Raw genomic sequence first — 14,282 nt, forward strand, 5'->3', positions numbered from 1 at the left:
CAAATATGGATTGAACTTTTTTTTATCAAACAACCCAATTTCCAAAAGTCATATGTCACTCATACGAAATCGAAATTGGGAAAACTCGTTGGCGTTGGAAAGATTAGTCTAAGGTATTTCCAACCATATCAAGAACTACTCCTAATTCATCAAGATCTAGGAGTTATGACTATTTTATGTCAACAAAAACACACTTTTTAACTTACTTAATATTTCTAGATTTTCTTATTGTTTCCAAAAATAAGTATATTCAAATCTTGAAGTCTTTTCTAGTCGTTTCTTGTAGGGAGATGTTACATAGAAGATGATATCCTTCATTTTTTTGGGTTTTTTGAAAAAAATTAAAAACCAAAAAAGTGACGGATAAAACCATGTTGTTCATCGTTAATTCTGTAAATATTTTGACAACAGAAACTAGCTGCCCACCTGCAAATTGAATTCAATCCAATTTATATATACTACTCAACTTAATCAAACACAAAAATTATATAAACAATCTACACAACAAAAAATAAGAAACATAAAATAACATTTGAAAGTATCTAAATCAAAATTTAAATATTTACAAAATATTTCAAATTTTTGTATATGTTCAAATTTATATAAAAAAAAATGTGCCCACAGAATCATCGTCATCACAAGAACTGTCGTTGTAGGTGTCATCACTTGTTCTTTGATTTGTGGAACAGTCGCACTCATGGTTTCTTTTTCAGCTACTCTCTTCTGCTTCGTCTTTGCTAGTGCTGCTGTAATTTTAGCTATTTGATCAGACATAGCAACAATTTAAAGACTGTCAAGTGCCTCAACTTGACTAGACGACCCAATTCCTTGTAAGTCCGACTTGAGTCATCTTGCATCGTCCCGAGATCCTGGACCACATACTCTACCTTTGTGTGTCCGCCCTACCAGCTTTTCTGTCAAAATTTAGGTGGAAAGTTGAGGTTTCATTTAAACTGAATTATCTATATAATGAGCGATGTAATCCTGAAAGTGACTCTGCATATTAAAAGTTAAAATTAAAATCAAAATATATACATATTATAAATATATTCACTTTTAATATATAATATTAATAATAAATAACTCATAAACGTCTCTTCGAGACTTTTCTCTTCCGGATTAGACTCATTTTCTTTCTTCCTGACATGAGTCTTCTTCAAAACCTCCGGCGCAATGGGAGTGCGCCCCAATTCTTTTTCCAATGAATAAAAAATTGAAACTTATAACGATTTATTTGAATCAAATTATTATTCTTTTAGAAGTTTGAATTAGAACTAACCATATCTTTTGCAATTGTTCCAAAGGAGTTCGGTGTGCAACAAGCCACCCTGAAGACTGCCTCTAGCCTTTTTGTCTTGGTATTATACTGCCTTAAACTTGTCTATGTTCCAATACAGACCTAGTTCATCATGAACATGCGGTAACATCCAATGCAGGTGTTCACCATCATCCGTACATTCATTAGCCAGGCAGACAGTCTTGCAGATGCCTTCCTCTCTAATTTGGTCAAAATTACTTGATTGTATCTCGTCTCCCAAGTACACATAGTCTGAATAAAAAAATTAATAAGTTCATAGACATAGTAGAAAAAATAATGTATACTAAATATAACTTAAAAATGTATACCTTAAAGTTATTAAACATCGTCTGGAATATACCATTTGGAATCTCCCCCTGGAGTGATAAGCCTGTGTATATTGTCTCCTAATACTTTCTTTTAAAGACACGACAACATTCTTTGATGGACACCACCTTCAAAATAGACAATAAATATGTTAGTTCATGAAAAATATATTAAAGTATAAGAAATAAATATAATAATCTAACAAATACATTACAAAAAAAAACTTACGATGACTCATCTGGCTCAATCATGACTCTACCAACTCTGTCCTTTTGGACATGAACTAGAGGCTACATCCCATAATATGGAGTAGCACTAGGTGTAGTTGTAGTTGTAGTTATAGTTGTGGCTGATACATGCTTATAACACTGAGTCTATGGAGGCGTACCAACTAGAATCTCTAATCCTAATGGATGATAACTTAGGAGATGTACATGTGGGAGTGGAGTACCTGCTGATAAGGGTCTTCACCAAAGAATAAATTGTAAAGGTAGGTCCTCATAGCGCACTTAAGGCAATGCCTGTGAAGTAGAGCAAGCACCGACTGGTTGACGGAAAATAGGATGATATTTTTGGGGATCCACCGTACCAAACGGCACAAAAAGTGCATGTCTCTCATGGCTTATGCACTCTAGCGTAGTAGAAATAGATATTGCATTATCATCAGAATCTATTAATCTCCTAGACTTTTTTTTAGCTAGTTTAGTTTGTCTAACTCAAAGATGATCCCGATGTATATCATTCTCACCGTCTGATGACATCTATACGAAAATTTATATATTAAAAATTCAAAAATTCAATAAAATTTGCAAAATCCAGTAACTTACATATATACTATCTAGCTTCATTCAACACTATTCTTCCTCGCTTGTTTCAATTCCATCATTATCCCATTCTTCCTCCTCAGTTGTTTCACTTACATTATCCTCTCATTCTTCTTCATCAAATGATTCATTTTTCACATTCTCAAACATTTCTTTCTCAAAAATTAGTATCTCATCATTAAATACATCGTCTAATATGTGTTGAGGATGTTCTAGTGTAGTTTCCAATTCAACATCAACTTGTTGTTGAACAATTGCAATATCATTTTGTTACGCCACATTTAAGACATTGTAGATTTTAATTCTTCCCACAAGCCTACATTTGATAACGATAAACCAATCAATTTTGTCTCTATATAATAGATATGAAGCATAAACACTTGTTTGGAATTTTGGGCAATGATGAAAGGATCATAACTTCTGTATTTCCTGGTGTGCTTAACTGCAATTATATTATGTTGATGGTCATGTTTTGTGCCTCTTTGTGATGGGTCAAACCACTCAAACTGAAATAATACAATCTTCTTGCCAACCTGAATATCTAAGTTCTACAATCTCATGAATGACACCATAAAATTCAATAGTTTGTCCTGTACCATCAACACCACCTTGTATGTAGACACCACTATTATTTGTTTCCTTGTAGCTAGAAACTTCTTTAAGTTTGTGTGAGAAAAAGTATGCTCTAGTATAAAAATGTACTAAAAAGTATAGCTTGTATAAATATTGACATAAGCATAAGAGTTAAAAAAACATAATTCATAAACTAAGATCAATGCAAGTGAATATCATCTTAAGACATATTTACGGTACTTCCTTGAAGTAATCTATTTCATTATAACTATGATAACTTGATGTGAGAATTTTTCAATTCTTAGTGTTTATCATTATCTATGGAAGGCATGTTGCCTTCCGATCCAAGGTAAGTCATTGTCCATGGAAGAGGATATAATTATACCTATTCAATATACCATATAAAGGTATCATTTCACCAATAAAAGCTACCATGATAAGGCATCATCTCCTTAACAATCCAAGATACCACGAAGAGTTATCATCTCCTTACCAATTCAAGCTACTATGAACATGCATCCTCTTCTTAGCAATAAAAGATACCATGAAGAGGTATCATCTCCTCACAAATCAAGCTACCATGAAGATGTATCACATTAAAAATACAAGTAATCCCTGGAAAATGTCACGTTACCAATCCAAGCATAATTGGAAAGACATTAAATTACAAATTCTGACAATCCATGGAAAGGTATTACATTACCAATCAAAACTTGGTATTATCACCATAACTCATAAGTTCTTAGATTAATTTAAGGTGATATATCCTTTCAACCTAGAATCATAGAATGTAAAAAAACCATTCACATTAATACATAAGCAATTTATATGAGAATTATCTCTTCCACAACAATTACATCTAAATAATCAATTCATAATAGAATTTTTAATCTCAATCCCTACATCTCTATCATAAATTCATAATAGAATTTTTAATCTCAAGTTTACATCTCATAAGAATCAAATTTGGCTCACTCTCAACCAATCAATATCATATTATCTCATCAGCCTCTATCTCAAGGAAATTTTAGTCGTAATCCATCGATTCTATAAGGATACATCTAAACTAATAATTATTCCTTCCATGGCATCAAACCCAATAATATGAATTTCATCTTTCTAGATATAGATAACGCCTAGGTACATGTAATTCTTCCTAAGAACATGTAATCCTATCAATAAAATCATAAGCAATGATAATCCAATAAATTGGATAAACATTCATCGATACCAAAAAATATAGAAGAAACTCCTAACTCATATTGGAGAATTATACTTTTCAATTTGGGAATCTTGGGGACATAATGGAAGAAAGAATTCCATGGATAAAAATTCGTCATACCTTGATATCAAGCCACACAAAATTCTTAAGGAGCTGAGAATTTAACTTGATCCTAGCTCTAACTCTTTTTTATTCTTCAAGTTGTAGGGAGAAAAATACTTGAGAGAAAGACTTTGGGAATTATTTTGGGTTTTTTAAATAATGAATTGATTGGGTGTTTTTTGGGGTTAAAATCACTTAGATAGGGGTCATAGTCTTGATTAAAACGACATAGCTTTCGTATAGTTAAAAATGGAAAAGACCCAAAAATCGTTGAACTAAAAATTGTCGAACCATTAACATGAAAGGCACTACAGTTCGTCCATAGTCACACAGCTCATACCAGAGCTCTTCGTCCCTTAACCAGTGGCTTGGTTTGTCATCTCTTTTCTATAAAAATTCTAACTCAAGGCCAGGACCACTCTCACGACCCTGTGATGGCCCTTTACAAACATTCTAGTGACTCATGTAGGAGGGTCTCAGCTTTGACATCTTGGGCTAGATAATTCCTAGCTCACGAGGCCCATCACCATGGACCATGGTCCTTACCATGAGGCGTCATGGTGTTCATGGGATGTTAGCATGGCTTGGTGAGGGATATCGAAGCTACCTTCCTTGATTGTTCCCTTCTCACTTAGCTCTAGCTTAACCTACTAGATTCTAAGGTGTTATAGAGCCTGACCAAACCATTTTTTTTTATCATCGAGTTTGTCTTATCTATGGTTTGGCCTGCTATAAATTTTCATGAGCTAAAGGTAAACCAGGTGGCTTGTTAAGCAGCATTGGCGAGTAGAAACCATTATTTTCTTCAACTTTATAAACTATTTCGCTTATTCATGCCCAGTAATGCCCCTTCCTTGCTCTTTTGCCTTCACTACTGAAAATAAGCTTTTTAACATAAGTTTAGAACATGAAATAGGTATTGAGGACTCTAAAATATTGGATAATAAGATCAAAATTAGTCAAAATCCCTGACTCATCATCATCCACCCACTAGTTTTTATTAATTACGCTAAATGATTTTACAATTCAAATGTCTAGATAAAATAATCTATGATATACCATTCTCTATAGGGTTCGACTCCAAATCTTAGTTGGATATTTTTATTTGCCACGATTACCATCTCTTTTATGTGGTTTTAAGGTGTGCATTTGAGAGTCGTCATACATCACATTTTGATTGAAAAAAAATAGTATTATGTCTCATTCAAATAGAGCACAAGATGAAAAATATATTTGTCATGTTACTATCTCTTAGCTTGATGAGTATACATTTTTTAAAATAGATTTAAAATAAACCACATCCAAAATAATATTATATTAATATTTGATTGAAATAGAGGGATTATAAATAATTTGTTTAATATTAATTATATATCACTATGATTTATTCAATGAAATAAGTTATTTTTCATAAATTTCAATGATCATAAGAATAAGAAAAAAAGCCCAAATAAACAAGAAAAAGATACATGTCAATGTTTGGAGATGAGAGATGTCATGTCACACTCTTAATATTTTGTTTTATTTATATCAAATACTTTTTCCTAATTTTATCATTCATGATTGAACTTTATGTCACATATAATATATGTGTCTAGTGTTTTTCTAGTAAACAACAAATTTTGTTAACATTCATTATATTACAAAAATTAAAATTACCTATTAAGAATTACAAATACTATAAATAACAAAATATCTATAATAATATTAATATAATAAAAATAATAAGAGGTATTAATTTAATATAATGAAACAAGCTCCATTTAATTGTAATGCATATGCCTATGGCTTTATTACATGTTATAAAGTTTATTTTTCATTTGCTAACTGTTTGTTATATTGAGTTTGAGTGTAGCAAATGTATTTGAGAAATTCTCCAGAATTTGGAGCGCCACCATGGTTATATTGGATTTGGCACCAAAGGAAATGTGCGCATGGATCAAAAAGTTTTTTACTCCATAAACTATCGAAAAATCTCTTTCACCTTTAACGATTTGGTTGAAATTTTCTCAATTCTAATAGCTGCAACTTCTACTGATGTATTTAGAAGGAGAAGGACAACAATAGATTCAAAAAGATGAAAGTTACTCATGATGAAACTGAAAATAATATGATTTTGCGTTTTATCTGTTAATTGATTCTATGCGTCATTCATTGTATAGTGTTTCAAAATCTCAATAGAATAAATAGACACAGATTTCTTTACCAAAAATAATCAGATATGGTTAGTTACCTTAGTATTGAGATTTATGTTATTTTCAATAGATTAAATTGATATAGATTTCATAACCAAAAAAAGTGGCAAATAAGTCTAGTTACCTTAGCGAAAAGATTTTTGTTATCTCAATTTCAATTATAATATAAGGGTGTGTTTGGTATGAAGGAAAATGTTTTATGATTTTCTCATGTTTGGTTGGGTTATATATTTTGGAAAATATTTTCGAAATCAACTCATTTCCCTTAAATTTAAGGAGAAAAAATACTTCCCTTCAAGACTTAAGGAAAACATTTTCCAAAAGTCCCTTCCAACTTCATACTAATTGTTTTTTTTAGAAAATCAATTTAGTTTATCCCTGCGCTCAAACAAGTTCCCCAACACCCCCCCCCTTTCTGCCTCCAAAAAAAACAATTTGAAGCTAGTTTTTAATAAATGTATTTAACTTCAATTTTTTTTACCCTATCCCCCTACCACAACCACCAATCCCTCCATAAAAAAAATATTAAAAGTTCTTTTTAAAAGATATTTCTAATTTCAATTTTTAATTTATTACCCCCCCCCACCAGTCATTCCTCTACCAGCCCTCCAACCCTTTAAAAAAAACATAAGTTTAATTTTAATAAATGTTTTCTACTGCCAAAAAATTTTCTATGCACCAACCAAACATAAGAAAATAAGACAAAAATCGACATGTTTTCTAGGAAAACGTTTTCTAAAATAACATTTTTCATCAAAAATATTTTCCTTCATACCCAAAAATTTGTAGGAAAACAGTCCATCTATCTATCTATTCATCCCTCCATCCCTATATCTATCAATAAATCTTCGTATCAATCAATCCATCCATATATTTATCTATGTCTCTATCTATCATACATCACCCATCCATCTATCTATTTATTTATCCATCCATCCATACTGTAATGACCTGTTTAGTCGTTTTGAGCAACAGACTTCAATTCTGGAAAAACTGGCAGAAGCGACGGATCCCACGACGGACCGTCAAGTGCACGACGGACCGTCGCAGGGTCTCGTTTCAAAACACTTAGAAAATCTGAAATTGGGTACTGAAAATCGACTCTCTGAACTTCGTAACGGAATGGAAGGACGGACCGTCACAGGGCATTCACCCAAAATCAAGTTTCTGAACTATGCGATGGACAGCAGGACGGACCATCGCAGGCGCGACGGCCCGTCACAGTTTGCATAATCCCAGTTGGAGTCGGATTTCTGGTTAAGTTTTAAAGGGGCGTTTTGGACTATTCCTGCTATAATTATATATTTCGTGGGTTGATATTAATAACTCAAATTCTTGGGGTTAAAAGAGGTAACCTTAATTTAATTCGTGGGGTATTATTGCCATCTTTTATTCTTAATTATATACTAATTAGGGTAAAAGAAAGAGGGTTTGAATAAGAAAACAGAAAGAACAAGAAGGGAGAGAGAGAACCGATCGAGAGAAGAGGAAAGCACCAAGCTTTGAGGATTAACTTGCTTGATTTCAATTCTTCGGTGGAGGTAGGTTATGGTTTTCATGCTATTCGTAGTAAACTCTTAATAGTGAATGATATGTGTTAGTAGTATTGTAAACCCTTCTATATGCTTAATTGTATGCTTGCATGAATGATGTGATTATGTAATTATGAATAAATAAGCATGATGAAGCTATTGAATCCCAAATCTTGAAAAGAAACCCTAATCTACCTTGTTAATGATGATGCCTTGGTATAAAAGAAGGCTTGATGAACGAAAGTGGTGAGATTAGGGGATCGGGTGCCACGTTCCGGTACCAGGATAGAATATGGATCGGGTGTCATGTTTCGACACCAGGATAGAATGAGGATCGGAGTGTGACGTTCCGACACCAGGATAGAATATGGATCGGGTGCCACGTTCTGGTACCAGGATAGTATATGAGGATCGGGTGTCACGTTCCGACACCAGGATAGAATATGGATCGGGTGCCCCGTTCCGGTACCAGGATAGTATATGAGGATCGGGTGTCACGTTCCGACACCAGGATAGAATGAGGATCGGAGTGTCACGTTCCGACACCAGGATAGTATATGGATCGGGTGCCACGTTCCGGTACCAGGATAGAATATGGATTGGGTGTCACGTTCCAACACCAGGATAGAATGAGGATCAGAGTGTCACGTTCCGACACCAGGATAGTATATTGAGGATCGGAGTGTCACGTACCGACATGAGGGGAATAAAGATAATGAATCTTGAAATATGTTAATATATTCAATCTAATGAACTGAATTCCCAAATGAGTATGATGAGGAGGTGTGAGTCCTCATTGATGTGCTGGGTGTTGTAACCAAGGGTTATGGTAACTGTAAATGCCGCATGCTAAGGATATTAGTTGATTTTATGATATTGCTTAATACATACTGTTTTCTATTTTGAGTTGGCCGATGATATCTACCCAGTACCCGTGTTTTGTACTGACCCCTACTTTTATTGTTTTCTTCTTGTTTATTTGTGGAGTGCAGCAAACGTGCCGTCATCTTCGACTCAACAGTAACTCAAGCCAGTCTTACTACATCGGAAATTCAGGGTGAGCTAATGCTTCTAGCTTGGATTGGATCTTCTTCTTCAAGTCTTTATGCCTTGAACTTCCGGCATGGACTAGCTTCTTATGTATTTTTAGCTTCTTAGAATACTCTTAGTTTAGTAATTTGATTATAGATGTTCTTGTGATGATGACTTCCAGATTTTGGGGATAATAATAGTTATTGATTTTATTAATGAGTTTAAGTCTTCCGCATTTCTTTATGTTGATATTACCTTAAAATGTTAAGGTTTAGATTGGTTGGTTCGCTCACATAGGAGGGTAAGTGTGGGTGCCAGTCGCGGCCCGGATTTGGGTCGTGACACATACATACATGTGTCTATCTATCTATCTATCTATCTATCTCTCTATTCCTCTATCTATCTATCTATCTATCTATCTATCTACCTATCTATCTATCTATCTATCTATCTATCTATATATATATATATATATTCATCCATCAATCCATCCATGTATATGTGTGTCATATAATTCATACCAACATTTAAGTTTTATGAGATCATGATTATGCATTTATATTCATGATGATTTTGTCAAACAATAAGATAACTAATTATCAATATCAATTTTATAAGATTTCAATGCATGAACCCAATGAAACAAAATGTTTTAGAGAACGTCCTCCTTTATCTCTGTATCATTGTTCATCCAAAATTCAACACATTGAACATATCAAAGTTTTACCTTTACTTTTAAAACTAAGACTTAGCTTGTTCAGGTGTTACTTGTTACACTTTCTAGATGCAAACGTGTCAAATTCTTGGCTTAGTGCGATACTTTCTCTAACTCACTTGAAGTACCTTGAGATTGAGGTTAAAAAAATTGTGGATATCTCACATGTTTTCTACAAATTTTAATGACTCATTCATCTTATTCTCGAAGGACATCACTCACAGCTATTGGAAAATGACACACATAAGATTTGAAGTTACCAAGCTGGCATGATAAGCTAAATAATATTCTTGGCGTGATAAGTTCATTTATTTTATTTGTCATTGTGCCCAAAGAAAATTTTATATTCATTATTACTTAGGTAGTAATATTATTTATTTAAAATCTGATTCATTTAAAATTTAATTTGTGTATTTACATTCTTCCAACCAAACAAGACAAAGGGAATTACACTGTAGTTATATTGTGGCAAACAAACAAGCCAATGTAATTATTGGACTGTGTAATTACTAAAAGAATGTCATCAATAGTCTTTTTACTTTAGACTATGAACATACATGATGGACACCATTTAAGTATAGTTTTTCTCTTAATTATTCATACTTGAAATTTATTAGGTGCATTACACTAATGAGGATTGTCATAAATATTTTAATATTTTATCTTTATACATAATTTATCTTTTACCAATTAATATTTGAGTAAGACTATCATAGAGAGGTAAATCTAAAGAGAAAAATATACTTATTTTTTTTATAACAAATGATGGCTAAATTGAGGTTTAAGTGTATGTAATATATTTAGCTTGACCAATTCTTTGTTATATTCTTTGTGATATATATATATATATATATACATATATATATATATATATGTATGTATGTATGTATGTATGTATGTATATATATAATTATTTATATATGTATGCATACATAAACAGATATGTATTTATACACATATATATCTAGGTATATATATATATATATATAATTATTTATATATGTATGTATACATATATGTGTGTGTGTGTGTGTGTGTGTGTGTGTGTGTGTGTGTGTGTATGTATATATATATGTGTGTGTGTGTGTGTATATATATATATATATGTATGTATATATATATATGTATGTATGTATATATATATATATGTATGTATATATATATAAGTATATATATATATGTTTGTATATATATATATATATATATATATATATATATATATACAAACATATATATATATATATACATATATATATACACACACATATATATATATATATATATATATATATATATATATATACATACATATATATATATATGTATATATATGTATGTATATATATATATATATATATATGTATGTATATATATATATATATGTACTGTATGTATGAGAAAAGGCATAAAGTGACACCTGAAGTTTCCTCGAATTTTCAAAAAGACACCTTGACTATGCAAATATCCAATTGCCCCCTATACTATTCCGAACATATATTATTACATCATTTTCGGCTCAATTCAAGATTTTAAATGGAAAGTGTAATCACACACCAATCATTGTGCGACACGTGTTAATTCAATTTTGAAATATTCTTTTTTAATTTTAAGTTTTTCTTTATTTCTTTCTCGTACTTTTAGACCTATTTTAGTTTTAATATTTTTATTTCAATTTATAATTAATCTTCCACCCCAATATTCAAGCTCCCTCCATTTTCTTTTTTTATTTCTTCTTCTTCGCCTCTCATCTTCACCTAACCCCACACCCATATCAAGTTGAGCCGCTCCATTTTCTTTCTCTTTTCCTCTTCTTATTTGGTCAAATTTCTTATTTTCCAAAATTATATTATTTTCTAGACTTTATTGAGATATTGATAACCAAACTAATTATTTTTCTAAGAAAGATCAAAATATTGAAGGTATTATCATTAAATTTATCTTAAATCCATAAAAAATTCAAAACTAAAAATGATAATTTTAAAAGCATAAGAATTCTCCAAAAATTGAAAAGTTCATTTGGAATTTGGATAAAAAACTAAATAATTCTACTAATCATCTTGAAATCTAACGATTTTATCACATTGTTCGAAATGTACTGAAATATCTAGATATAATCATAAAATTAAAGAGAGTTAAACTAATAGTAGAATAAAAGAGCGATGGGGTTGTGGTAAAAAGTGACAGTGAAAGTGATAAGTTAATGAAGATGATAATGAATTTTTGAAGAAGAAGGAAGAAAGAAAAAAGGAAAAAATAATAAGGAGAAAAAGTTGAAATAATAAGAAAAATAAAAATCTATATTTTATCGTAAATTTAATGTAAAAATAAAATTATATTAGTTTTTTTAAATTTGTTCATGCTCTTTAAGAGTGTGCATACACTCTCCATGTTAGGTGGACAAAAAATGATGTAATAATATCAGTTCAGGATTGTTTAGGAGGGTTAATAGGACACTTGCATAGTTTAAGTGTCTTTTTTAAATTTCGAGACAACTTCAGGTGTCACTTTATGTCTTTTCTCACGCGCGCGCGCGCACACACACACACACACACGCACGCACGCACGCACGCGCGCACGCGCGCACGCATGCACGCACACACACACACACTCACACAAATATGTATATATGTATGTATGTAAGCTAATTTTATTTTTAGGGATATTTTTGTCTTTAATAGACTTATCCCATGGTATTATTTTCATGTATTACTAATACCTCCGAATGGATGATATTAGTAATTCATCATATAATACGATGTAGGAGGTATAACTAATCCATGGATTAGTTATATATTGACCAAATTTCCTTCCAGACATTACACTAAATTATACCATACATTATATATGGACTATTTATTTTTAATGCATCCTACCAAACAACCCCTAAAAGCATACATGATGGTTGAAGTACAACTATAGAAATTAGACAAAATTTTAAAAGAAATTATAAATACAAAACAAACTAATTGGAAATTGTTCTTCATATTGGTGTTCATCATGTTTTTCGAAATCTTCTACACCCAACTTTTATTATTTATTAATAGTTTCATTACCTCACATTGTTATCTTGAACTTGAATACGGATACAATCACGGAGAAAGTTAGATATCCTTTTTTGAGCAATTTTAACCGCAAAACATAAATTTTTGAAGTAAAAATCACAAAAAGAATTGACTAAAAATGTAAAAAAACATGCATAAAATTCGAGAATAATGAAGGAAAATCAGTAATATGAAAAATGCAAAATATAAACGGTGACATTGTAAACAAATCAAAATAATTCTAAAAATCTAATCAAAATTACCTTAATCAAATTCAAAATTTAATAAAATAATGTATACCTGATTATTTATCGACCAAGAAAAAGCTTGAATTAATACATAATTTTTTTTGAAGAATCAAATTCTGAATAACTTTTATTTGAAGAATGAAGAATATTTTGAAACTTGAAAGTAGGGTGTGCATTCAGTTTTTTAGTTCGGTTTTATACTATTTAGTTTGAATTTTCAATTTTAGTTTTGAAGATGCGTAACCCAATCCAAACAAAAAAAAATTTGTTTTGTTTGGACTTACTCATTTTTTTTGTGTTCTTTCCAACTCCGTCGAGTTTGCGCATTTTCGATATTGTATGATGGAGATATATCTATCAGAAGTTGGGTTGTTGGATTGAGGAAGGTCCCAATAAAATTTTAATGAAGGGCAAACTAGTCTTTCACAAATTAATTTCCTATTTCCTTTTAGGGATTAATTTAAGGTAAAAACAAGTTTTAGTTCAGATTACAAAGTTAACTTTACGTTTTTGGCTTGGAGAAGAGAAAATAGAAGAAGGAAAAGAGCGAAAGATCAATGTTTCTCCAAGAACGCCAAGAAATTTCAAGTAGAATTCATCGTGGGTGATCCCTATCAAGGTATATGAGATATTTCGTGTTGGGTTAGTTCTTACACACACCAATCTTGTTTCAATTGAAAGGTTTTAGAATTGTTTACATGATTTGAAGGTAATTCTTGACGAATCTTGTTGAATCCGTTTTTAGTTGAGTTTTTTAAGTACACACTGATGTTGCTTTGTAATTTCCGATGTTTTCGAGTTAGATATTTTGGGTATTATATTCATGGTATTTATGATCCTAAGGGTTTGAAAAAAAAAAACTAGGGAGGTTTAGGGTATTTAGCATTGAAAGACGAAGAGAGAAATTTGTCAGCCAAAATTTGGAAGCAGTAGGCGCAATGCGGCCCATCTGCGCCTGGGGGCATGTGGAAGCGCGCCTTCAGTGTGCCATCATGAATCCTTAGAAAAAATAGTCTAGCGCGGCGCACTCCGATCGTGCCTGAATCGTCATTTTTCGCCTAGTTTTGGTAGTTTAGCCTTTTCACGTCCTTCTAAGGAACATTAATACCTTCCACTAATTCTAATTACTTAATGATTTCTAAACACCTAGAACTCATCAAAGAACAGAAATCAT

At 31.6% G+C, this 14,282-nt stretch overlaps 1 long non-coding RNA gene across 2 annotated transcripts; it reads right to left on the minus strand.

The window, feature by feature from the left end:
* Positions 1 to 512: 512 nt before the first annotated feature.
* LOC101245004 (uncharacterized) lies at positions 513 to 4,489 on the minus strand. 2 transcript variants are annotated; one of them, XR_743454.4, is made up of 4 exons: positions 4,364 to 4,489; positions 1,627 to 1,752; positions 1,280 to 1,549; positions 513 to 914 (listed from the first exon to the last, which is right to left on the minus strand). It is a non-coding gene; the product is annotated as an uncharacterized lncRNA (long non-coding RNA). The 2 variants fall into 2 exon arrangements; XR_003243944.2 differs by having other exon boundaries at positions 513 to 996.
* Between the last annotated feature and the right edge of the window lie 9,793 nt (positions 4,490 to 14,282).

The sequence above is a fragment of the Solanum lycopersicum genome, chromosome 10 (assembly GCF_036512215.1).
Source record: "Solanum lycopersicum chromosome 10, SLM_r2.1".
NCBI lineage: Eukaryota > Viridiplantae > Streptophyta > Magnoliopsida > Solanales > Solanaceae > Solanum > Solanum lycopersicum.